Source organism: Pezoporus flaviventris, unplaced genomic scaffold (assembly GCF_033815535.1).
Source record: "Pezoporus flaviventris isolate CSIRO_AGI_PZ_B2104156 unplaced genomic scaffold, CSIRO_AGI_Pfla_v1 ptg000072l, whole genome shotgun sequence".
Classification (NCBI taxonomy): Eukaryota; Metazoa; Chordata; class Aves; order Psittaciformes; family Psittacidae; genus Pezoporus; species Pezoporus flaviventris.
Window position 1 is genome coordinate 3,879,627 of NW_026892620.1, and position 12,329 is coordinate 3,891,955.

A 12,329-nucleotide genomic window follows, 5' to 3' on the forward strand; every position below is an offset into this window, starting at 1 on the left:
TACCAGGGAGGGTTTTGTGGTTAAAGAGTTCATTTATTACCTCCTTGACTCTAAACAGGTTGATTTATACCATGGACATGTCTGAAGAGTGTTTGTAGTACCTCTGATTTGTTGATTGTTAATAGCCTGACCTTGCTGACCTTGATATCCACACTATGGACTGGGATGTATTCAAAGTGCTCAAGCACTTTCCTTTGGTTTGAGGGGGTTTTGGTGGCTGTTTTTGAAACCCCACTAGATGGCTCAAATATCCCAGCTTTGGATTATCCTGCCCCATGTCAGAAAGCTTTTGCACGCTAGTGCTAACAAATTACTATACAATCACTTCTGAACCTCAGCTTCACAATTGTGATGTATTAGACAAAATCAGAACTGTGTTAACACCTCCTGAAGATGGATTCATGTTACTATGTTAGTGTCACTTAATTCTTTCTAGGTCAGCTTTGAATGGCATTTGTGCATTTGTAATGTAGGAACGTCTGGCTAAAAATGAAGTCCTGGACTTTTAAACGACTTGGCATAGCCTTCTGGGCCTGAATGTCAAGTCTAGCTAAATACGTCTCTAGGGATCAGATTTGAGTCTTCGGTCTTCATGTTGTAGTATCAAAATCCCTTACGTTTATGTTCCCCAGGGGAAAATGGAATGGTCACACTTTGTCAGTGTGATATTTTACCTCCTAAAAGTTTATGAAGAGGTAATTTCATCAAAAGCAACATTGTTGGTGGTGGTTTTAATTTTTTATTTGATTACCTTTGAAACTTATGCTGTAGTTGTCCACTGTGTATGGACCACGCTGCAATCCACTTAATATCTGGTTCAAACACTGACTTTGAAACTCACTCCAACCTATTCAGACTCAAAAATCTTATTAGTTCATTCTCATTTTCAAATTCTAAATACATTTGGGCCTATTATATCAGGCCACATCTATGGTGACACGGGGGTGGACGGAGTTCTCTGATTCACTGTTTGGGAATTGTGAGCACACTGAATCAGATCTCTGAACTCCACCATACATTTTTAAATGCTCTGAGCTAGTGACACGAGGAAGGCTAATTACTGTGCTGTGATTCTAGGTGTGTTACATCAGTCTTAATAATTACATGCTTGATATAAGATTAACATATTGTGAAACATCCTTGTATTAAGATACTGTTTGTGGCAAATGAGGCATGAAATATAACAGCACTTCTCTCCACAATGTTAGAAGGCTGATCTTCTCTTTTTTTCCTATAGGGCATACTAAATCACCGTCTTCATTACTTCACTGCTGAAGTTATCTGACATTGTTGTGAAGTCAGAGGGCAGCAGGGCTGCATAAAGAAATGGGTAGATTGAATAGGATAGACAGCAATGGTATGAGTTAATTCATTGGGAATGACTCTGTATAAGAAAGGATTTGCCAGTGCCTGCATAGGTTTAGCCTGGATTAAAAATGAAATAACTGGGTTGGTCTCTCTTCAATAACAGAAAGTTATTTTTCTTACAAGAATTAAAATTAACCATACTTTAGAGTCTGGCCATGAGATAAGTACTTTTCAAAGCTGCACAACTCTGCTTATGTGTGCTTTTTGTTTAAAGAAGAGCTTTTCTCTTTGCATGCCTGGGTTTGCAGTAGCAAATATCATCACCTTTGTGCCAAAAGGGAAGGCTCAAACTTCTCCCTTGAATTTCTCCTGTGAGCATGGGCACCTGGCACCCACACACAGCACAGGGTGTGTTGAAGTGTCTGACATCCTGAGGGCTCTGCCTTTCTGTGTGGAGAGAGGTGGCACCTGAGAAGCACATGCAGAAAGGGGACCTGTGATCTGTGGCTGAAGCTTTATGGCCACCTGAGCCAGCAGAGATGCTCTCCTGTGCCCATTTACCTATGGAAATGGTGAAACCTGCCCACTGCTTTTGCTCAGAGAGGAGCCCAGTGCCTCACATACCTACCAGAGGTAGTGGTAGGAACTTTGGCCAGGGGTTGGGGTGGGAACCATTCCCTTTTGGCAGCAATGAGCTGTTATTCTGGCTCACACCATCTTATGAAACCTTACCCCCAAGACAGCTGCAACAGGAGGAATAGTACAAACAGGAACATGGGAAGGAGAAGGCAAAGCAGCTTCTTCCACCTCAGCCTGACTTTTCCTATGGGACGGTCAGCTTCAAGAAACTGGTGAGAGAAGAAGAGTAGAAAGAACAACATTAATGGACACAGGTGCTTTATCAAGGTGTAGCACGAAGACAAAGAAGCAGACTAAAGACCTATGTGCCACCTCTATTGGTGCATCTTTTCAAAAAGAAGCCATTTGGATCCACGAGTGAAATACAGCTTCCCATACAGAGAGGGAAGCACAAAGGCAAATCCTCTGGGTGACCAAGAGCTTGTGGGACTGCCCAGGACTGCATCCCTGATGCAAGGGCTGTGTATGGTCATCTCCTTCCCAGCTCGTAAGCTGCAGACTTTTGGTACTCCTGAAAACAGCCCATAGGACAACAATGACTGTAAGGGAGATGGTGGGGGGGGGGGGGGGGGTCTGGGGCCTGTTACCAAACTGCTGTGCAGGAAGTTAAGGGACAAAACCTTGGACAGATTTAGAAATCTCTTAAGACCTGAGGGATACTGTAGTAACTTTGCTCTTACTTCTTTATGTTCAGTCTCTATCCCCCGATACTTCTTTGGTTGATATTGATCTATTTAAGAGGTATAAAGCAAATAACTGTATTTAACAGCCCTAGTTGTGAGCAATCAAAGAGCTCTTAAAAATCTCAGAATGCGAATCTACAATGTTTACCCTCAGGCAGGAATCCCATTAATAATTTAAGATGTCTGTATGCAATTGAACAGTAATGGTATTTTCAGCTACAAGGGATCAATCTAACAGCATATTCCAAATCTCTGTATACTGTGGAAACAGCACTTCTCTGGGTAAATGCCATCCTTATATACAGTGAGCTCTGAAAAATTACAGCCATTTTTCTCTATGGTTCATTTATAAAGCTTTCTTGAATCCTAGCAAAAGCCCTTATAACATGACTTGCAGCTTGCATGAGTGCCATTGCCTTGCACAGCCAGCAGAGCTACTGCTGCCTTGCCCTGTAAGTTTCTCAAGTGCCCAAAACCTCAGAAGCAGGGGGCTCTGGCTTCAACGTGACTTCCTGAAGAGCAGAGCTGGATCCACCCAGAGCTGGATCTTCTGCTGAATCCAGCCCAGGACATGGTTACACATGGGACATGGAAGGCCGAAGGGTGCAGCTACATATCAGGCAATGTGCTGTTCCTGCGAGAAAGCAGCTTTCAGGAGGATGCCTGGCCACCGGCCTGGTTGCCCAGTGGGATTCGAGGGGACAAATCCATGGTGGACCCACCTGTGAAGTCAGCACCTCTGTGCCAGTCTGGTAGCCCTGCTGGGGAGGAGTGGTTGTGTAGGTATGGAAAACGCTCCATCAAGCCAAGGGAGTAAGCCTCTGAAAAAAGTATTTTCAGGAAGGAAAACAATTGAGAAACCAAGTAAGGAAAATATGAGAGCAAATAAATCCGACATGAAGGTAACAGCTGTAAAAACAGCCAGCCCGGGCAGAGCCCGCAGGCCAGCCAAGCAGGAGGAGCAGACTGTGCCACCATAACAGGGTACCCGCAGAAGCTCTCCTGCTGCAGGGCAAAACAGGGCACCACTTTGTCCCCAGATTTCTGTCGGTGTGTCTTCCCAGCAGGTAGACAGTGCAGCCCCTGAGGTGTTGTAAATAAAATGCTGTGACATCCCTCCTGGAAGGAGGACACCATGAAGTAAGACTCAAGTCTAAGGTCTCTGCTGGCAGCCTCTGTTTGGAGGACAGGACCCGCTCCTGCCTTCATCTTTCTTCACACGCTGCTAGATGCTTTCCATGTTGGCTGCCCTTAACGGTGCCTTAGAGCTGTGGAAATTTTACCAGCTGTGGTGGCAGTGTAACAACAAAAACCAGCCTGACAGGAAAGGCTAACGGGGAAAAACAATATATCGTTTTTTACTGGATTTCTTTGAATTCAGCCTCCGTCAATGAGGATGATTATAACCAATTAGGCAGAGCACACTAACAGTGATCACATTTAGAAATGTGGTTTCTTGATAGAAAAGGAAATTAAACAGGATGCGATCAGAACACTGCAGACAAAGAGAAAATGAGGCCAGCCCAAACCAGTAGGTTTTCATGAGAGAATAGGTGAATAGATTAGGTAATTTATTTTGTTGCACCTAGAACATTAATCAGTGTTACACAATACTATAATTTGCATTTCCAGTAAAAGCATCTGATGTACCATCCTAGAGGACTTCATTTCCCTCCTGCCCTTAGCCCTTTCTTTGCTTGGGAGGCAAGGGTGCACAATGCCCTTAAACCCTTCCAACAGGAAGAGCTTCTTCAGGTGATCCCAAAATGGCTGGAACATCCCCTGAAGCGAGGGAAAGGTGGTCTGGTGGCCGGGGTGTCTGCGGGAACAGAGTGTCTGGCTGTGGCACCTTGGCCCAGGCAGGTCAGACGCCGTCCTGCCGACAAGGCTCAAGGCTGTGTCCTTGTGGGGCTGGTGCCTGCACACACACACACACACACACACACACACACACACATGAATGAGTCTGCAACCCAGCCACGAGAACCTGCTCTCCCTTCACCTAGGGAGAGCCCCTGCACTGACTGCCCAAAGCAAATGTGGGTGCTCAGTGCTCAGGGTTGTGAAGCTGGAAAATGCCAGGGCTCAGCAAGCTGAGGAGCAAAGTAAAGAGGAATCACAGAACCATTTTGGTTGGAAAAGACTCTTAAGATCATCGGGTCCACTAAGGAGGTGCAAGGTGGACCTGGTCACTGAGCACAGCAGAGGCACTGGTGGCTTTGTCACAATTGGTTGTAACTTCTGGCATCTCAGAACCACCCTGGCAAAGTTTCTGGAAGACATTTGAGCCAGTAAAGGAGAGTTAGATGGAGAGTTAGAGCAGAGGTTTGTGCTAGCAGGTGTGATCCCAGTCCTAAGGGGCACAGCTCTGGCCTGACCATCCTGGAACAGGATTACACTGACACTGGCACAGGTTGCCCGGAGAGGTTGTAGCTGCCCCATCCCTGCAGTGTTTGAGGCCAGGCTGGACGGGGCTTGGAGCAACCTGCTCTAGTGGAAGGTGTTCCTGCTCATGGCATGGGGGTTGGAACCAGGAGATCTTTAAGGTCCCTTCCAACCCAAGCCATTCAGTGATGCTTTCAAGTGTGCTTGAGAATGCAAGTCTTCAGGTAAAGGTATTTTTTACGTCACTCTGCTATATAAGAACATATTAAAAAGCAGTACCTTGAACTGACACTACCTGCTATATAAGAACATATTAAAAAGCAGTACTTTGAACTGACAGTACCTTTTTCTTGCCTACCATTGGCAGGGCCCCCAGTGCCGTCAGAAACATGAAGCAACTCTCCGTGGAAGCAGGAATCAGGCTCTTCTTCATGACCCTTCAGCACGAGCAGAGAGCAGGACTTCATCTCATAGTCAGTCTTTGCAGTCATGATCAAACACCAAACGCCTGTCCAAGTAATGCAGAAAGCAGGGGATTGAAAAAATGCCACTGCTTAAAGGTGACACCAGGGGGAAATCCCTCAGACCACAAATTCTGCACTGCACAAACTGGGGAATTTCATCCAGCTGTTCCTTCTTCACACCTTCCCTATGCCAAAAGCACACTTTCAAGCTGGGCACTGAGTGCCCTTCTCAGGCAGTGACTTTCCTTCTCCTATGGGCTGTAGGAACAGTATCATAAACACGTATGAGAAAATTATTGCCTTAGCAATAACCTCTCCATAACCAAGCTAGTGGGAAGGAATCATGTACAAAAAAGAATCCGTAGGTAGAGATAACAATTGCCAATAAAAGCTTCAGGCCGTGTCACTGGAGCTGTATATTATCCATGGAATTTATAGAATCTATTTTAGTTTAGCAACTTCCCCAAGAATATGAGCAAAGCAAATAAAAGGCTCCAGAGGGGCAGTAATAGCAGTGAAGCTACAGAGGTGTCCAGGTAGGGACCAGCAGCTCAAGATTAAGGCAAGATGGTAAATAACTGAAGATTGGAGCCCAACAGTGTGTAGTTTCCCCCATGCGCCTCATGTTGCAGTGCTGCTGCTCACAGGATAGCCTGGCCACTGATGCCACATGAGAAGGGCAGGTGATGCCTTGCCTGTAGTGGTGGAGAAAACTGTTCCTAGGCTGCGGAAGGGGCATGGCTCCCCATGGCTGCTGGCCAATGCTTTCTGCACATGTTCTGCCCACTAAACAGTGTTTTAAGTTTAATATATATAAGATATATATAGCCAAACCTCAAGATAAAGGGAAAAAGTAACAATCCCATTTGAAAATACATTGGCTGCCGAAACGTAAGCTGCCTTCTGCTCTGCCCTCTCCTGAGCATGCTTCACATTCCCAGCTTGCTCCATCCGTGGCCTCCCATCAACTTGCTGTGCCACCCTGAATACATCCTCTGTCCTTCAGCCTTCACATTTACATTGGGATGGGGTGATAAACTTATTTTTGTAGGACATTCAGAAATTCTCATATAACAAGATGTTGGTCTTTAAAAATGATCATTGATATTTTCCAGCTCTCCTAAATACAGTGGATTTCATTCATCCTAGCACTTATGCTATTCCTTCTGTTTTTCAATACAGTTTTCCTAACACACTGCAGAGGAAGAAAGAGGTAGAGGCATGAGAGAAGCTGCTTGAGCAGAGCTGGACTGAGAACCTTTATATTCACAGGGGGGGCTTGGCTGTTCAAACCCCAGCCCATCCAAATTTCATTAAAGCACTCCTAATACTGCCTGTTTGCTGAACTGCTTATTTCTGAGACAGGAAAAGCTTACACAGTGCCTAGTTCAGGCCAAAAAAAGGCTGTACAGTTTACAGGAATACAAGAGTAGCTCAAGCCCCGTGGGTTGGGGACTGTGAACTTGCAGATCGCTGTTGCTTTGTGGGCATAGAGAGAGGGGGGAAAGCTGAATAGATGTAAAGGATGTGGCAGGCAGCTCTCGTAGCCTGTCTCCATGCCACCCAGCCTGAAAATTCAGGATGTGGTTAGAAAGGGACTATGGTCACTTGAAGTCACCTGATTTCACAGGTTGAAAGCCAGCTGAGTGAGAGCTCAGAAATACCCAGCATCTCCCTGGAACTCTGTGGTGCCTTTCTAAAGCAGTATGGAGACAAACCCTAATTAAAAAGGAAGAATAATCTTTGGGCTGCATGCACTCTAGTACATCTGGAGCCTCTCACCATTCAGAGGGTGCTTTTCTGTTGCAATTAAAGGATATAATGACTGTTCCTGAATGAAGGAGCTTCTCTCCTGCGGCAGAGATGTGTACCACGGAGGTTTGGATAAAGGCTGAAGTTAGCAGGGTTTGCCAGGCTGTTCTGACAGCCCTGCTGCAGCATCCTTCTCCAACTTCTCACTCATAGAGACCTCCTCTTTTACAACTCCCTTTCCTTCCCTCTCTCTGCCACTAGCTGTTACTTCTCGTCTTATTTCACAGCTTCCCTAAGGCTGAGTGAGATGTAAACCTGGCAGATCTCATTCCTATGCAATAGGGAAGCGAGACAACCCTAGCTACTAGCGCAGCTACCCTAGATACTAATGCCATTCCTTTGCTCTCCTCCTAAAAGAATCAGCTCATCATCTGCAAAATAAACACTAGGTCTGCTGGGGCAGCACAAGGCAACGTGTAATGGGACTTCTACCCTGCCTACTCGGTGTCGCCACATCCCACCTACACTTACTCATCCAGCTCCTGCAAAACAGATTGCAGGTGGCCCCATGGGAAGGGACTGGAGGCAGCCAAAAGCTTTCCCTTTCTGGTGTTTACAGGTTCTCTCCGAACTTGTGTGTGAATTGGGACTTCCAAGAGCCCAGGACAGACTGTAGGCAGGTCCAGTTCTAGCAAAGGCCTGGCCTTGAGCTGCAAACTGCAAGGCAAAATTGCAGCAGAGGAGTGGCTGTCGTTCCTTGAAGGTGGGGATTCCCTCACAGGAAAAGGAGTGGGGATGCTTGAGCACAGTGGCCGGGGGGGGGGGGGTCAGCATCTTGGCTTTCACAGTAGGGAATCAAGGTCTTGGATCACAACACAGTGATAACCAAAGAGGTTTTGATGTTGATACTGATAGTTAATCTGACGTAAGGCGAGTGAATTTATATGGATCTTTGATCTAGTGGATAACAGGACACAGAAGCCGAGACAATTGTTTTGGTATGAATGTCTCAGAGTATCTTTCTGCCTTGACTTCAGTCATTGCTTCTGCCCTTTTGTAAACACGTACATTTAAAATTGCTACCAACCTGTTATTTGCATATTTTTAACATTTTAACTAGCCATTTTAACTACAGACACCAGCTTATTTTCCTTTCTGGTATATTTATCAACTGTCTTATACTTTCCTCATGTATGTTTGGCAAATCTGCACTTACCCAGTTATAGTGGGCATGACATTCCATAGTGACAGGGAATCATACAGAGTAATTTAATGTGTCCAATCCCATAAAAGCCTGGCAATGTTTGCAGCATGGGATCCTTAGGAAAAATCAAGACTGTTTATTACAACAAAATGAATCCCCAGATGTACTGGTTCTTGTGAAAACAGAGGTACTGACTCGAAATATCATGTAAAACATATTTCAGACTCCATTTGCGTGAAGCTGTAGGGGTTCATCTGGCACAGGATGGCATAGACGTGCTGATAAGACACCATGCATGTAGACAGAGATGTGAGATATGAAATCAGTAGGAATTGTGCTCATGCATGTGAATGACAGTTTAGTCCCAATTCCCAATCTTCTACAGCAGCACCTGTTCCTTGGGTTGATTTATATTCATCTTCACTCTTGCTTCTTACAGTAGGCTTCCAGTGTACACAAGAGACGTGGCTGGTCCTGCTTTGGGCTAAATACATTCAGAAGTTACAGAAACAGCTCTCTGTTAGCATAAAGAAGACAACTTGCAGCAAACCAATAACCCGTGGTTTCACAGGCACACTACTGCAACCAGGAAAAAACGCGCCGATGCCTGCACAGCCCCTGAGGATGGGCTGCCCTCCATGGCCCTCAGCAGCACCCTGCCCCATGACCTCCTGTGGCACATGAGGAGACAGGGCCTTGCTCATTCCATCCCTCACTCATGCCACCCCGACACAGGGCTCACAGCTGCTATTTTGGCAGCACGATTAAAGTGCCCTTCTCCTGCTCCACAGCTTTGCCAGCCACTTGTACTTCCCCTCTGGGATCCTGAAGCACAAAAGAAACATAATAGCCAGCAACAGCCTGCTATAGAGGTCCTTTTCCCAGAACAGACCCAAACTTGCCTCTGTGGGTCAGTAAACCTGTTGTGTGGGATCCCCCCTTGCTTGTATACCCTTTAGCATACATGACCATGGGCATACACAGCCAGTGACTGCATCTTTCACTTCCACATCCCAGGCCAGGAATTCTGTGCACTGAGGCAGATGACATCCCATGCATGTCTCTTGGACCAGGTTCAGCTCTGCAGGAAAAGCTTCATTTCTCCCCATAGCCTACTACATCAGTGTAGTCGTAGGGAGGCGCGATACTGCTGCTGTGCTCAGCTGCGCACCTCCAGGTATCACAGCATCAGCAAAAACAGTTGTACCAGCTTGGGAGTTCACATCTTGCACAGAGGACAAGGTGGCAGAGGTACCAGCTCCTGACCCATAGGCCTGTGCACAGTTTCATGCTGTCTAATTTCATCCTTTTAATCAAAACCTTCATCTTCCTTTCCAATAAACATGGTATCTTCACTGTGAATCTCCTTCCTGACTTACAAGATACATAGAATGAAAACTGCAATTATGAAAACACCACTCCAAAAAAAGATAAGAAGTTCCATGTCGCTTCAGTCACATGGATGGCTAAGACTAGAAAATCACATTGCTACAGAAATATATTCAGGAAACTCAGAACTCAGGAGTGTTTCGGCATCAAACTTCTTCCTACCACTGTGAGCAGCTCAAACAGCTCTGTTCATAGCTAAAGTAGTAATAAGAAAACAATAGCCAAAAATACGTTAGGTTTTGAATGTGTCTAACATTGATCAGAAACGATGCAGGGAGCTGGGAACTTACCTGAGGCACAGCAAAACCAAAACATAAATCTCCAGCTAAATTATATAATCCAGGGACTCCCTCCTCCTGCACCCCAGTTAAGGAAAAGGTTTAGAAAAGCTGGTGATATGTTTTCATCCATTTGCATTTGATGGAAATCACCATGGAATACCTTTATCCAAGGAAAAAAAGAATAGCATTACCGTGCAAGACTCCAGAGCTGTAAAAATGTGTCAGGATCAGTTAAGATGGGTTAATAGGGTTACTCTGCTTATTTACTCTTCCTTTACAATGCTGATCCCCACGGATGAAGAAACAAGCTCGTCTCCAATGCTTCAGTAGATTCTTATGTCTGAAATAAGAGTCAGTGAGTGTTTGCCCGTGGGCTTCTGGAGAGCTGCATGAATTCAGCTGTCCTTGCTGGATTGCACAAGGTTCCTGTCAGCCCACACGCCAGCCTGTCTAGGTCCCTCTGGATGGTAGCCCCAGCATCAAACCTCCTAACTGGCAACCTTGGTAAGAGAGCCCTTCACTGCCTCCTTCAGGCCACTGGTAATGATGTTAAACAGGACAGGTCACAGGACAGACCCGCAGGACTCCAGTCATTACCAGCTCCCAGGACAAAGGTATATGACCCAGCAACCATGACCCTCTGAGCCCAACCACTCAAACAGTTGCTTACCCACCTAGTTGCCCACCCATCTGGACTGCAAATTCCCAATTTAGACACATGAATATTATGGGATAGAGCATTGAAAACCTTGCTAAAGTTTACATGACTGGCATCCCCCTTGTTAAAGCTGAAGTAAATGAGATCCTGTGCTGGTGGTCATCTTCTTGAACTGTCCACTACAAGCAATTGACAGGTAAGGAGATATATAAGCTGCCAAAGATTCATTCAGTATATTGCAGAGAATGAAGCACATCCACTCCTCAAGTATATTACACCCCTCTGAAGACTCCCCCTCTCCCCCAAAAAAGAGAGTGCAAAACAGAGTGTGTGTGAGATCACTGTCTATCTACCAGGAGGATGTGACCTAGGTGGTTTCTGTAAAAGTAGAGAGACCCCCAGAGACAAAACCTATTTCTGATGTGTGCAAGATGCTAATAAAACAGCCTCCAGCAGCTGCTTGATATGGAGCAGAGATGCCTTATGTGTATTTTTACTGAAGGGAATCTCTGCTGTCCAGAGAGACCGAGTCCAGCATACAAAGGAGCAACATCTGATTCTGTGGCTCTAGTTTTTACTTCAAGCAAGAAATTGATCTAAAAAGCCCTATGTTAGAAAGAATGAGGCTCTTCCTGAGCTTTGGGGCAAAACTTTTCAGCTAGTCCTCCAGAAGTTCCTTTGTTTTCACCTTCTATACACCTGTAACATTATGTAACAGCTCTCTCCACTTCATGACTAAACTATGTCCTGAAACACAAAAACATTTGACACCTGCTCTGCTGGACACAGTAAGTGGACCCCTGGCTTCTGACTTGCACAAAGAAGGTTCTTTGCTTTCCTTGCAACCTCCTTGGACATGGGTGCTACCTCCTCACCAGTGGTGCCTCCTGTAAAATAACATCTATAGATGACAGAATCACAGAATGGTTTGAGTTGGAAGGGACCTTAACGATCACACAGTTCCAACCCCTTGCCATGGGCAGGAACTCCTTCCACTAGACCAGGTTGCTCAAAGCCCTGTCCAACCTGGCCTTGAACACTGCCAGGGATGGGGCAGCCACAGCTTCTCTGGGCAACCTGTGCCAGGGCTTCACCACCCTCACAGTGAAGAACTTCTTCCTAATACCTAATCTAAATCTCCCCTCTTTCAGTGTAAAGCCATTTCCCCTTGTCCTATCACTACAAGCTCATGTAAAAGCCAGTCCCACTTGTCCTGTCACAACATGCCCTTGTAAAAAGTTCCTCTCTGGATTTCTCGCAGGGGCCCTTCAGGTACAGGAAGGCTGCTCTGAGGTCTCCGTGGAGCCTTCTCTTCTCCAGGCTGGTAACCCAGGTTACTAACCTTGGTAACCCACTTCTAACAGTTCTTCAATATTCTCTTATACAGCATGACACACTTCTGGCTTTGCAAAATGTTACTACTACTCTTGCACATAACAGCTTCTGGTCATTTCATCAAAACTACCAGATGTGCAGAAGTGTCACATCCTTTGTATTTATCTTTTGGGGAAATTTAATGCTCTATTTCCCTTGAATTTCTGTTGAGATAGAATTCCTTTAAATCTT